Genomic DNA, 15,146 nt, shown 5'->3' with positions numbered 1-15,146 from the left:
GTGCCAGAAATCAAGGCATCCAGAATCACTAGTCACTTTTGAAAATCTTGTCATGATCTAAATATCCCATTTGCTGATCATTATTGACATTTAGTAATTATTACCAAGCCTCTGTTAAATTCCAAAAGAAAACCAGCATACACTCAAAAAAATCATCAACAGGAATGCTATTTTTAAATTCAGCTTTAAGAAACAAAACAAATTCTTATCTAGTTGATATCCTTTTTAGTGAACCCAAACGGCAGGCACCTGCTCACTCGAATAGAACTGCAAATTCACAGTCATTTGGAAGGAGGCTCATTTTGGAGGCCGTCTTTGTCTTTCCCTGCCCTGGAGTAACCTGAGGGTTTGGCTCTGTGTATGTTTCAATAAGACATTACACAATGTACCCTTTACAATTCCTGGGAGCTCTATCATTGTGGCACTTCACAGTCCTGTTTTTAATATTATTGCAGGAGCATCTCCTAAGCTATTATTTCATAACCTCTTACATGTTTGCGCTCTTCCCATGTATACTTCCTTGGTGACATGGCCCTCCGTCTGTTTCCTGTATGTACCCCTTCTGGTGTTTAGATAGCTAAAAAGCTCCTTGTGCAGCCACATTGGTCTCCTGTGGATCTCTGCATCGGAATAGCTTGATGTTGGGTCTCTAGTATTACATCCCTTAGGAACTGCCAGCCCCCTTCAACTCCTTTTCTTCCTAATTCGTCTCTCCATGGGCCCTTGTCTACTATTTCTCTGCAGCTGGTTAAAATCTGCCTTTTTGAAGTCCAGTGTTCTGTTTTTTCTGTTCTCACATCCTCTTTTCCTTAGGATCTTGAATTCCAGCAGATCACGATCACTTCTTCCCAAATTCCCGATCACTTCTTCCCGAATTCCCCTTCATGTTCACAACTAATTCATCCCTGTTGGTCCAAACCAGATCCAAAATCGATGACCCCCTGGTTGTTTCCTCAACTTTCAGAATCAGAAAACTGTCCCCTATATATGGTAAGAACTTGCAGGACATATTATCTTTTGCTGTATTAGTCTTCCAACAGATATCAAGGAAAGTAAAATCCCCCATTAATACTAGCTCATGTGTGTTAGTTACCTGCTTGAAGAATGCTTCATCCATTTCTTCTTCTTGATTTGGTGGTCTATAATAAACCCACACCATAACATCATTACCATTCTTTTCCCTTTTTATCCTCACCCAGATACTCTCAGTAGGTCTGCTGCTCACTTCCTCTTGGGACTCAGAGCAAGTGTATATATTCTTGCTATACAACTCCATATACAATGCTATACGTCTTTATGAGTTGCCAGGGGGCGCTCAACCCCCGCTTCACTTCCCACCCCACTTCTTCCCACACCTGCTCTCCCCTGCCTCCTCCCACCCCTGCCCTGCCCCATTCCACCCATTCCCCCGAGCATGCCCCACCCTTGCTCCTCCCCCTAGCGCCTCCTGAACACCTTTGAACAGCTGATTGCAGTGGGCATGAGACACTGGGGAAAGATGGAGGAGCTGATGGGGGGGCTACTGGTGGGGGCTGAGCACCCACTAGTTTTTTTCCTTGGGTGCTCCAGCCCCGGAGCACCCATGTAGTCGGCACTTATGTACAATGCAACACTGACTCCTTTTCCCCCATACCTGTTCTCCTGGAACAACCATAACCCTTAATACCAGTACTCCAATCACGAGATTTGTCCCACCCAGTCTCTGTAATGCCAATAAGTCCAAATTTTCTTCATATACCATGACTTCCAGTTCAACCTTCTTGTTCCCCATACTCCTTGCATTGCTATTCAGGCATCAAAGATATTTTGCAGACTGCCCTGTTGTTTTTCTTCTTGCTTCTTTAATGCTGTTGTGGTTTCTAGTCCCTTGTCCATAATTTAGCCCCTTCCCTTGTCTTCATTACTTGAGCTTAGATGTGCATTGGCTGGGTTTTTGTCACCATCCCCCATAAGACCTAATTTAAAGCTCTCCTTATCAGGCTAGACAGACAATGTCCAAAGATTCTCTCACTAGATGGAGCCCATTCCAGAAAAGTAATCTTTCCTGGAACATCACTCATTGTCAAAGAAGCCAAAGCCTTCTTGCCCACACCACCTGCATAGCCACACAGTTACCTCCACAATTCAACAGTCCCTGTCTGGGCCTTTTCGTTCTACAGGGATGACGGAGGAGAACACCACTTGTGTCCCAAACTCTTTATCCTTCTTCCAGAGCCATGTAGTCTGCGATGAGCTGCTCAAAGTCATTATTGGTAGTATCATTGGTGCCCACATGGATCTGTAGAAAAGGATAGTGGTCTGAAGGCTTGATGAGTCTCAGCAGATTCTCCGTCACATCCTGAATTCTGGCTCCACGCAAGTAGCCTCAGGATTTCTTGTCCAGATGGCAGATGGAGGTCTCTGTCCTCCTTAGAAAGGAGTCCCTGACCACCACTACCCTTCTCCTCCTCTTGGGAATGGTGGTCGTGGAGCCCCCAGCCCTAGGACAATACATCCTGTGCCTTCCAGTTGATGGGGTCTCCTTCTGGTCCCTTCCCTCAGATGCCTCCCCAAGGCATTCTCAGAAGTATTTACCTGTGCTGAGGGCCTGAAAGCAATTGCTTACCTCTATCCATGTTGGGGGTATACTAGATCTCCTCCTTCTTCTGGAGGTCACATGATACCAACTTTCTTCCCCATTCTTCCGTTCCCCCCTGCACTGCTCTCTCCAATTTCTTGGCATGCTGTGCCTCCAGTACCAAATCCTGACTTATATCCAGGAAGTCTTCATATTCTCTGATGCAACGCAGAGTCAATACTTGGGCCTCCAGTCCTTTAACCTTTTCTTCCAGTATGGAGATCAGCGTGCACTTTGTACAGACGAAGTCACTTCTATCCTCCATGAGGAAGACAAACATGGCGCAGGTTACAACAGCTGATTCTTCACTATCCATATTTTCTTCCTTTTAATGTATCAAGAGCCTCTTCATACATAGCTGGAATCAGTCTGGCTCACCTGAGTGTTAGTATTATTAAAATAGGTATTAGAGTTATGAGAATGTGTTTCGTGTTTAGACATTAGTCTTGCCATGAGTGAAGGGGACTGGACTAGATAACCTCTTGAGGTCCCTTCCAGTCTGATGATTCCACGACTATTGAATGCTTGTGAATTGCTGCATGTATTTAATCTCACTTATAGCATCTGTATCCCATATTATAAGATAATATTTGAGTGGTTGTATTGTGAGCCTCCTTGACTGTAAATCAGCAGACAGGAGAGAGACATTAATTAGTGTAAAGGGCTGATCTTCAACAGAAGGTGTTTATGTCCTTCTCAGAATGAAAGGTCCATGGATACCAGGTGGACTATTGTTGGATGTTGCAACTGGAATTTTCCTATGTACCATCAACAGGAGGACAAAAGACTTCTGTTGTTCTGCTTTCCTCCCTGTGAAGATGAGTCATGCAAGTGGACTTTTCCCCTCAGCTGAGTTTTCAGCTCAGAGCACATGGCAAGAGGGGGATAAAAACCCCAAACATAAGAAATTTGGTATCTCTGTGCTGCTTGGACTCTAGTGGGCAAAGTGTTTCTAAGTATAAGCAAGAGATTCCCAGCTGCTTCGCCAGGGTTAGCATTAAAGGACATAGAGCCTGCTGATTACAGAAGCATCTATTACCTTTTGAAACTTAAGATTGTAACTCATTGATGTATATATGCTTACCTGCTTTAACCTTGTAAATAACTCTCATTATCTTTTCCTATTTAATAAACCTTTACATGGTTTATTATGCACTAAGCCTTTGCTAGCTGAGTTGAGATTTTCGCAACCACTTCACCTAAAACACACTGGTTAAGATAAAACATAAAACAACTTTATTAACTACAGAGAGATAGATTTTAAGTGATTATAAATGATAACAAACAGATCAAATCAGCTTACCTAGGAAATTAAACAAAATTGCCTACTAAGCCTGATATACTAGATCGGTAAGATCTAAATGAGCAACCTCTCACCCTGACTGATTATACAGGCAGGCTTGCAGCTTCCTGAGGCACAGGCTACATTTGCTGTGCAGCCTGGGTTTCCCTCCTCCATTCCAAGTCTTTTGACATTCAGAGGTTCTTCCAGGTGGGGGAGTGAAGACAAATCAGGATGTCACTCCCCATCTGATAGTCTCTCCATATGGTGGGAACCCTTTGTTTCCAGCGAAGTCCCCAGCCCAGTTTGTGGGAAAATACAGGTACCAAAATGGAGTTCAGTGTCATGTGATCTGGCCACATGCCCTTGCAGCCTTGCTGAGTCATAGCCGCCATTATCCAAAGGCTGTCTGAAGCATTCCTAGGAAGACTCACCAGGTGGGGGATAAGCTTCTTCTAAGGCCTGTTGTTTCCCTTAGTGGCCCATTACCTTGAACAGGCCCTTCACAATCAGCTGTCTAGACTGGGAGCATCTTGCCAACTGGGCATTACCCAGGTGTAATTACATGTGAAATACAGATACATAGTCAATATTCATAACTCCAGATATAAAAATGATACATTCATACGGATAGGATAATTGTATTCAGCAAATCACAACTTTTCCCATGACACCTCACATGACTTATCTTGTACAAAATGCATCATAATTATGTCATAATCATATCATGGTCATGCCATTATGATGAATATGGGGTGCAGTGTCATAGTAGCCTAGCACGTATATTATAGGGAGGCACACTACTGATTGGGATCCCCACCCACACAGAAAAGTTCTATAAAATTGGATTCAGATTAAACCAACAGGGTCCTACATAAATGAAAAGTTTTTCTTTGTTTCAATAGAAATTACTCTTAAGACCTATAGAATTTGAGAGAATGATCTCTTTTCTATAGAGATTTTTTAAAAACATCCTGTAGAATTCTGCACAGAAGGAATATTATTTTCTATTAAATTTTATACAATGGTTTAAAAAACTGTAAAAAAAGGTTAGCATTGTCTATTATATTTGATGGGTATTTTTCATTATAAGTAAAGGTGGTGTGTTTCCAAAATTCTGTAGCTTGCATATGGAGGTGTTGGGGCTGGAAGTGTGCCCATATGAAACACATGCAAAAACATCCCCATGGGGGCTGGTTCACAGTGAATAGCTGCCTCCTACTGTTGCCAGCTGGTGAACTTGAGACCTAGTGATAGCAGCCTGTGCTTTGGGGAAGAAAGTCATTGCGTCATACCTAATGGACAGCCCAGAATCAGAGTTTTTACACAGGCACAGATTTTCTTGATCACAAGTAGAGACTGAGTTCAAAAACTCAGGTCCTTTCTTTTGTCTGAAAAAACATTCTTCAATAGTGTTCTTCCACGCCCCCCCCCCCCCAGCCCTGTTCACTTAACCTTTTGTTTTTATTAAAAACAAAAACTGAACCAAACAACCCACAACATTAGCACAAATGGGATCAGACAGACATTGTCCGCCTTATTGTCCAAGAGCTGGGGATAATACATCTAGGCCTCAGTGACCTCCCGGTCACTAAATATATATTTATGTGTTGTACAGCTGTTGCTAAACAAGCATAATCCATTGCTCCACTTATGTCATCATTTCTTGGTTGCCGTGGAGATGAGTCACAACATTTCCCCCTCTCGGGATTGTTTTCCATTAAGGGAGCACTTAAAGGGTTTTCCCTGGTTTTGTTACACTTTTGTGAGGTAAAACTGATGATTAAATTAAGATGTTCTGCTTTTCAGGCAGGAATATGATTCCTTCGGTGGTATTAAAACCTTTTTAAAAATGGACTTCTGTGGCTATCTGAAGGCTTCGAAACACACTTGTACTTGTAAACAACTTAGAGTTGAGTCCTAAGCAGTGGCACCCTCTGGGAGCAAAGCTCTCCACCCTGTCTTTCCGCAGTAAGAACCTGACACAATGACTTCAATGGTATTTGGACCAGACCCTAAGTGCTCAAACACAATTCCCTCCCTCCCTCACTATTGCAGCTTCAAGCAGTCTAGATTTACTTCCAAGTCTGCAGCCTTCTTGGATAGAGGGGGAGAGTGCAAGAGCCAGCTGAAGAGCCAATGGCAACTTTTCTCCTGAAAGAGCAAATTTTCCAATCTTAGCACTTAAATTGCATGTACAAAATATACACCAGCAAGATAGGTTATTTATTAGAGATGAGCTCAAAGCAAAACCTCCAGGATCCACATTGCAAAATCTAAAACAGTTGAGATCCAGACCTCAGCTTGGTTCTTGTATGCATGGTGTTTTTGCTAGCAAATAATCCTTTTGCACATACAACTCCCCCATTTCCTTTGCATGGGCAAAGGCATGTTTTGTACCTGGGTTTCATGTCTTGCTTCTTTTAGGTTAGTCACAGAGTTGTGCGGAGAATGTAAATTCCGCTTCACAGAGGATTTTGAAATTCTGAAATTTATTTTCATTCCAATTTGGAAAAAAACTCGAACACTTTGAAATTCTCCAAGACCTTTTCAAAAAAAAAAAAAACACTTCAGATCAATCAAAAAAAGTTTGATTTTGATTTTGACTCTTTAAACATTTTTATATTTTAACATATAATCTACTGCACACTTTTAAAAAATGGAAACAATGTTGTTTCAAACGGAAAAATCAAAACATTTCATTCTGAAAAGGTTGAAATAGGACAAGAAGTTATGACGTCACTGGAACTTTTTTTCAAATAAAATTCTGGCAAAATGGACACAATTTTGCAAAGCATTTCAATTTCTACAGAAATGCATTTTCCTTCAAAAAACTGTTCCATCAAAGTTGTTTCAACCAGCTCTAATCAGTCTGAAAGCTCTCAACAGTTGGATACAAAATGCAAAACCCAGGGACAGGTCATAAACTTTTCAAAAAGTGTCAACACATTGCATGGGATATTAATTTAAAAAGAAATCATCTGATATTACCATGGGATGGTTGCAGAGGACCCACCCTGCAGCTGGCAGACAAGGAGGTAACTCCCTGCTCAAATCTCCAGGGTACCATCCCCAGATAGGTGGAAAGGCCTGGGATAATGAGGCAAAGTTTCTAACTGTGCTCTATCAGAAAGCAGACTGCTGAAAGCCTGTAGGAGAGCTGTACCCTGTGCAGGATTGTTTTGTTTTTAAAATACCGTTTTTGTTTGTTTTTTAATTGTTTAAATTTCACTGGGATATATATTCAGCGGAAACTTCATACCATCTTTTGCATGGGAGTGAGTTCTTTTTCAGAAGGGCATTTTGCCGAACATTTGCCTTAGAAATGGCTTATGATGATTTTCACATGCAACCAACAAGGATCCTTTTTCACCCTTGATGCAGTTCCCCAATGATAGGACTCTCAGCTCCACAAGTATAATAGCCTGCAGGCTGCTGTAGAAACAAGGGGAACAAAGACGTGGTTGCAAGGCCCAAGATTTGGGCTTCTCCCATTAACCAAAAGATTTTGTCACCCCTTTTGAATTTCTGGTGTAAAAACTATTAGAGAAACTGGCGGGTGTCACTTCATGACACGCAATGACCTGTTGAACTGCATTTTAGAATTCATTTCCCACATGAAACCCAGTATTCAGCCCAAGATGTTTGGATCTGGGGTTTTGCTTCAGGAGCAAGTAGAATGCGGTTTGGAATACAGCTGTTTGAAAATTTTCCAACAGAACATATTGCTATTGGAAAATGTGTCTGAGTCGAAACTCAGGCTTTCCCCAGGAACATATCAATTTTGATAAAATTTTATTTTCAAAAATGAATCTGGATGAAGCATTTCAATGATGCTGAAATGTTCAGTTTGGGCATTGCAGAGACAAAGTGGGTTTATTTTTAGCCTCACCCACCTTGTCTCTCTAATATCCTGGGACTAACATGGCTACAGCTACACTGCATACATTATCAGAATGGAACATTTTAAACATTCATTTCAAAACAACTTTTCGATTAAATATGTTTTTACTTTTTAAAAACAGAAAATTTTTGTCTGTTCCTGGCGGCTTGTAGTCCATCTCTTTGTGTGGAATGTTGGTGTAGAGGGATTCTACATCCATAGTGGCCAGGATGGTGTTTTCAGGAAGATCACCGATGGATTGTAGTTTCCTCAGGAAGTCAGTGGTGTCTCGAAGATAGCTGGGAGTGCTGGTAGCGTAGGGCCTGAGGAGGGAGTCTACATAGCCAGACAATCTTGCAGTCAGGGTGCCAATGCCTGAGATGATGGGGCATCCAGGATTTCCAGGTTTATAGACCTTGGTTATACCCCAGGTCGGGGTTCCGGGGGTGTATGTGTGCGGATTTGTTCTTGTGCTTTTTCAGGGAGTTTCTTGAGCAAATGGTGTAGTTTCTTTTGGTAATCCTCAGTGGGATCACAGGGTAATGGCTCTACACCAACATTCCACACAAAGAGGGACTACAAGCCACCAGGAACAGTATCCCCGATAACGTCATGGCAAACCTAGTGGCTGAACTTTGTGAATTTGTCCTCACCCATAACTATTTCACATTTGGGGACAATGTATACCTTCAAATCAGCAGCACTGCTATGGGTACCCGCATGACCCCACAGTATGCCAACATTTTTATGGCTGACTTAGAACAACACTTCCTCAGCTCTCGTCCCCTAATGCTCTCGTCCCCTAGGAAATTTAGATTAGAAATTAGACGAAGGTTTCTAACCATCAGAGGAGTGAAGTTTTGGAATAGCCTTCCGAGGGAAGTAGTGGGGGCAAAAGATCTATCTTGCTTTAAGATTAAACTCGATAAGTTTATGGAGGAGATGGTATGATGGGATAACATGGTTTTGGTAATTAAATATTCATGGTAAATAGGCCCAATGGCCTGTGATGGGTTTTAGATGGGGTAAGATCCAAGTTACCTGGGAAAGAATTTTCTGTAGTATCTGGCTGATGAATCTTGCCCATATGCTCAGGGTTTAGCTGATCACCATATTTGGGGTCGGGAAGGAATTTTCCTCCAGGGCAGATTGGAAGAGGCCCTGGAGGTTTTTCGCCTTCCTCTGTAGCATGGGGCACGGGTCACTTGCTGGAGGATTCTCTGCTCCTTGAGGTCTTTAAACTACAATTTGAGGACTTCAATAGCACAGATATAGGTGTGAGGTTTTTTTTTTGTAAGAGTGGTGGGTGAAATTCTGTGGCCTGCGTTGTGCAGGAGGTCAGACTAGATGATCATAATGGTCCCTTCTGACCTAAATATCTATGAATCTATGAATCTATGAATGCCCCTACTCTACTTGCGCTACATTGATAACATCTTCATCATCTGGACCCATGGAAAAGAAGCCCTTGAGGAATTCCACCATGATTTCAACAATTTCCATCCCACCGTCAACCTCAGCCTAGACCAGTCCACACAAGAGATCCACTTCCTGGACACTATGGTGCTAATAAGCGATGGTCACATAAACACCACCCTATACCGGAAACCTACTGACCAGTATTCCTACCTACATGCCTCCAGCTTTCATCCAGACCACACCACACAATCCATTGTCTACAGCCAAGCTCTACGATACAGCCTCATTTGCTCCAACCCCTCAGACAGAGACAAACACCGACAAGATCTCTATCAAGCATTCTTACAACTACAATACCCACCTGCTGAAGTGAAGAAACAGATTGACAGAGCCAGAAGACTACCCAGAAGTCACCTACTACAGGACAGGCCCAACAAAGAAAATAACAGAACGCCACTAGCCATCACCTTCAGCCCCCAACTAAAACCTCTCCAACGCATCATCGAGGATCTACAACCTATCCTGAAGGATGACCCATCATTCTCACAGATCTTGGGAAACAGGCCAGTCCTTGCCTACAGACATCCCCCCAACCTGAAGCAAATACTCACCAGCAACCACACACCACACAACAGAACCACTAACCCAGGAACCTATCCTTGCAACAAAGCCCGTTGCCAACTGTGTCCACATATCTATTCAGGGGACACCATCATAGGGCCTAATCACATCAGCCACACTATCAGAGGCTTGTTCATCTGCACATCTACCAATGTGATATATGCCATCATGTGCCAGCAATGCCCCTCTGCCATGTACATTGGCCAAACTGGACAGTCTCTACGTAAAAGAATAAATGGACAAAAATCAGACATCAAGAATTATAACACTTCAATCTCTTTGGTCACTTGATTACAGACCTAAAAGTTGCAATTCTTCAATAAAAAAAACTTCAAAACCAGAGTCCAGCGAGAGACTGCTGAATTGGAATTAATTTGCAAACTGGATACAATTAATTTAGGCTTGAATAAAGACTGGTAGTGGATGGGTCATTACACAAAGTAAAACTATTTCCCCATTTTTATCCCCCCCCACTCCCCACTGTTCCTCAGACGTTCTTGTCAACTGCTGGAAATGGCCCACCTTGATTATCACTACAAAAGGTTCCCCCACCCCCACCCCCCGCTCTCCTGCTGGTAATAGCTCACCTTAAGTGATCCCTCTCCTTACAGTGTGTATGGCAACACCTATTGTTTCATGTTCTCTATGTATATAAATCTCCCCACTGTATTTTCCACTGAATGCATCCGATGAAGTGAGCTGTAGCTCACGAAAGCTTATACATTTCCAAGAAACTTTCCTAAAGCATCAAGTATACCAGGCGTACACTAAAACAGTTAATCAAGAAAAGACTGCCTTCTGTTGCATCTTCGGCTTATTCTTCAAAAGGAAGGAAAAATGGTAGTTTTTGATCCAAAAGAAGGTCTTTTGATGATCACTTGGCCAGAATTCAGCAATTTTAGTGTGACTTTGAAAGTTTTGTACAATACAAAACCAGCCAAATATTTAGGAGGAGTAGAGCACATACTGTGTGGCCATTACATTTTCTTTTTCAATTCCACTTTTTTTCTTCATGTTTAGGAGCTTTGTTACAGACTATCAGCCTACAGTAGTGGGCTGGGAATATGAGACTTCAGTGATATATGGAACATCGAAAGAAATGTGTAACAAATTGTAATGACAAGGTAGATCTGGAACGCAGCAGCATAGTGAAGAGGGAGACTGTTTGCAGCACAAAATTCAGGCAGAGATAATGCAGAAAACACAAAGATCTAAGTTATAATGAATATGTTTAAGCCCACAGTATCCAAGAATCCCTGCAAAAATACTCCAAAACCACACCTGCTCATTATTCAGCTTTACAAACACAGAAAACTGGGTACAATGTTAGAACTAGGTGAAATTTTTTGGCTGAAACTGTTTTTTGGTGGCAAATGCAAATTCAGCAACATCAAAACTGTCTGCGAATTCATGTCAGTACTGTCAAATTGTTTTGGTTACAAAGAACCCACCAAAATTCATAAAAGTTGAAATGTTTCCATTTTTTAATTGGATTTGAAATGACTTTTTGTTTAGAAATTTCTTTCAATTTTATTTTTAAAAACAAAAACTTTTTTAAAAAGCTCACGTTTGAAATGAAACGCTTAGCTTTGGGTTGGGAATATGTTTCAGGTGACCTGAAACAATTTTTTTCTGACTTTTTGATTAACTTAAAATTTCAAAAAGAAATTGGTTTTGGGTTGATCTGAAACAACTTTTTCCCCGTTTTTTTTTTTTGGAATTGCCGGCAAACAGAAAAATCTGTTATTCATATAGCTCTATTCAACAGGATGTGGGATTTAAGTAACTTGGTTCATGAAAATAAGTTACCCATCCTCCAAAACAAGCCAACGCTTTTCTAGGGCCTACAATGGATCAGTTTATCTTCCCCTCCATGACCTCACCGCAACCACACTGCAGTGCCCATTCTTTGAGTGTCGCCAAGCAGTCCGTACCATTTCCTGTTGGTTGGGAGTGGGTGTTAACTTGATGACTGTTGATTTGCTTTGGGAAAGGTGGTATGTTTTTGCAAGTGAGAGGATACGTGTGAGAAGGTGATGTGTATAGTTGCACAGATTTAGGCCCTGATCCTGTGTTTCCAGATTGATATTCCTGCGTGAAGCACAAGAATCTACCCATGCACAAGAAGATGCAGAATCGGGGCCTTACTCTGTATTGCCGGTTTTTGTGGTATTGAGCTGAACTTCATTTCTCCTTAGGCACCTTAATTGCTTTAAACAAATTTTTCTGTATGTTTGACTCACAATTCCCCTCTCGTTAAATGGCATCATAACGCTAAATGCCTTGAATGTTGACCTATTATAGAATGGGAAAGAAGAGACTACTTCAGACATAATTACTGCTGAGTAATTTTCCCCTTTTCTCTTGTAGTTGTAAGAGGTGAAAGCTAGATGCTGTTTTCTAGTGGGTTGGCTGCAGGGGTGGCAGAATAGGGGGAACCAGGGGACTATGATCCCATCACTTTTAAAAATGGGAGAACTATGCCTTCCCACTTTTTACTGGCCAAAGGGCAAGTGACAGAGGACGAGAGGGTGGAGAGGAGTGAGCAGGGGCGGGATCTTGAGGAAAAGAGGCAACACAGGAGCAGGGCCTCGGAGGAAGAGAAGACACAGGAGCGGGGCTTTAGGGGAATGGGCAGCCTGAGGGTGGGGCCTTGGGAAAAGGGGCGGCATGGAGAGCAGGGCCATGGTTTGGGTGTTGGTGGTCCCCCCACTTTTAGGGGTCTTCCGCCACTCCTGGTTGGCTGACTAGAGTTCATAACTGGAGTGATCATTAGAAAGGTATACACATATAACTGGGTTCAGAAAAAATTCACAGAACATATGTCCTCCAATGACTATTAGCCAAGATGATCAAGGATGCAACCCCATGCTCCCTATATCTCTGACTGCCAGAAGCTGGGACTGGATGACAAGGGATGGATCACTCAATAAATTGCCCTGTTCTGTTCATTCCCTCTGAACCATATGGCATTGGCCGCTGTCAGAAGACAGGATACTGGGCTAGATGGACCATTGGTCTGACCCAACATGGACATTCTTATGTTCTTATGTTAAGTACAGGAGAAAAGGGTTCAGCAAAGAATAATACGAGGAACTGACAGTTTGCTTTTCATTAGATTTCATCTGATCAAAACTATCTGAGGTTTACTACAAGTGGCTTTGCAAAAAAATTCTCAGTGTCTTTACACTACCATGAACTAGAGGCACAGCTTGTAATATTATTGAGTGGCAAATATAGTCACAAAAAGAAAAGGAGGACTTGTGGCACCTTAGAGACTAAGGGTATGTCTACACTACGAAATTAGGTCGAATTTATAGAAGTTGGTTTTTTAGAAATCGGTTTTATATATTCGAGTGTGTGTGTCCCCACAGAAAATGCTCTAAGTGCATTAAGTGCATTAACTCGGCGGAGTACTTCCACAGTACTGAGGCTAGAGTCGACTTCCGGAGTGTTGCACTCTGGGTAGCTATCCCACAGTTCCCGCAGTCTCCGCTGCCCACTGGAATTCTGGGTTGAGATCCCAATGCCTGATGGGGCTAAAACATTGTCGCAGGTGGTTCTGGGTACATATCGTCAGGCCCCTGTTCCCTCCCTCCCTCCGTGAAAGCAAGGGCAGACAATCGTTTCGCATCTTTTTTCCTGAGTTACCTGTGCAGATGCCATACCACGGCAAGCATGGAGCCCGCTCAGCTCACTGTCACCATATGTCTCCTGGGTGCTGGCAGATGCGGTACTGCATTGCTACACAGCAGCAGCAACCCATTGCCTTGTGGCAGCAGATGGTGCAATAGGACTGGTAGCCTTCATTGTCATGTCCAAGGTGCTCCTGGTCGCCTCTGTGAGGTCGATCAGGAGTGCCTGGGCAGACATGGGCGCAGGGACTAAATTTGGAGTGACTTGATCAGGTCATTCTCTTTAGTCCTGCAGTTAGTCCTACTGAACCATCTTATGGTGAGCAGGCAGGTGATACGGATTGCTAGCAGTCCTATTGCATCATCTTCTGCTGGGCAGGCAAGAGATGAGGATGGCTAGCAGTCCTATTGTACCATCTTCTGCTGAGCAGCCGTGAGATGTGGATGGCATGCAGTCCTTCTGCACCGTCTGCTGCCAGCCAAACATGTAAAAGATAGATGGAGTGTATCAAAACAAGAAATAGACCAGATTTGTTTTGTACTCATTTACAACACCACCCCCCATCTAGGGGACTCATTCCTCTAGGTCACACTGCAGTCACTCACAGAGAAGGTGCAGCGAGGTAAATCTAGCCATGTATCAATCAGAGGCCAGACTAACCTCCTTGTTCCAATAAGAACAATAACTTAGGTGCACCATTTCTTATTGGAACCCTCCGTGAAGTCCTGCCTGAAATACTCCTTGATGTAAAGCCACCCCCTTTGTTGATTTTAACTCCCTGTAAGCCAACCCTGTAAGTCGTGTCGTCAGTCGCCCCTCCCTGCGTCAGAGCAATGGCAAACAATCGTGCATCTGAGTTGAGAGTGCTGTCCAGAGCAGTCACAATGGAGCACTCTGGGATAGCTCCCGGAGGCCAATACCGTAGAATTGTGTCCACAGTACCCCAAATTCGACCCGGCAAGGCCGATTTAAGCGCTAATCCACTTGTCAGGGGTGGACTAAGGAAATCGATTTTAAGAGCCCTTTAAGTCGAAATAAAGGGCTTCATCGTGTGGACGGGTGCAGGTTTACATCCATTTAACGCTGCTAAATTCGACCTAAAGTCCTAGTGTAGACCAGGGCTAACAAATTTATTTGAGCACAAGCTTTTATGAGCTACAGCTCACTTCATCAGATGCATTTAGTGGAAAATAAAGTGGGGAGATTTATATACACAGAGAACATGAAACAATGGGTGTTACCATACACACTGAAAGGAGAGTGATCAGGTAAGGTGAGCTATTACCAGCAGGTAATATATTCAATAATATATTCAATAATTCAAATATATTCAATAATTTTCTCCTTGGGAATATAAAACATATTGTGAACAACTTCTATCATTTCCTGTCCCACTATATCACATAGCAGCAATCAAAATGATAAGAATTCGAAACACAAGCAGTGTCTGTTTGTCTGTCCAGGTATTTATATGTCCCATCTCACCATAGTATCTGAGTATCTCCCATTACTTACAAAATGACAATGTTCTCTCGCTCTTCTTCCCTTGCTACTAAGCAGCAATCTTAGTGGGGGCATTTCTTAATGAAAAAAATCTGAGGATGAGGATATTATTGTGGAGAGTCCTAGGTGCAGAAGGGGTTAATATTTGGCTGGATCCTGTGAATGTCCCAACCCCTTCAGTCACA

This window comes from Eretmochelys imbricata, chromosome 2 (genome assembly GCF_965152235.1).
Source record: "Eretmochelys imbricata isolate rEreImb1 chromosome 2, rEreImb1.hap1, whole genome shotgun sequence".
Classification (NCBI taxonomy): domain Eukaryota; kingdom Metazoa; phylum Chordata; order Testudines; family Cheloniidae; genus Eretmochelys; species Eretmochelys imbricata.
Note: the sequence above shows the minus strand (reverse complement) of the source record.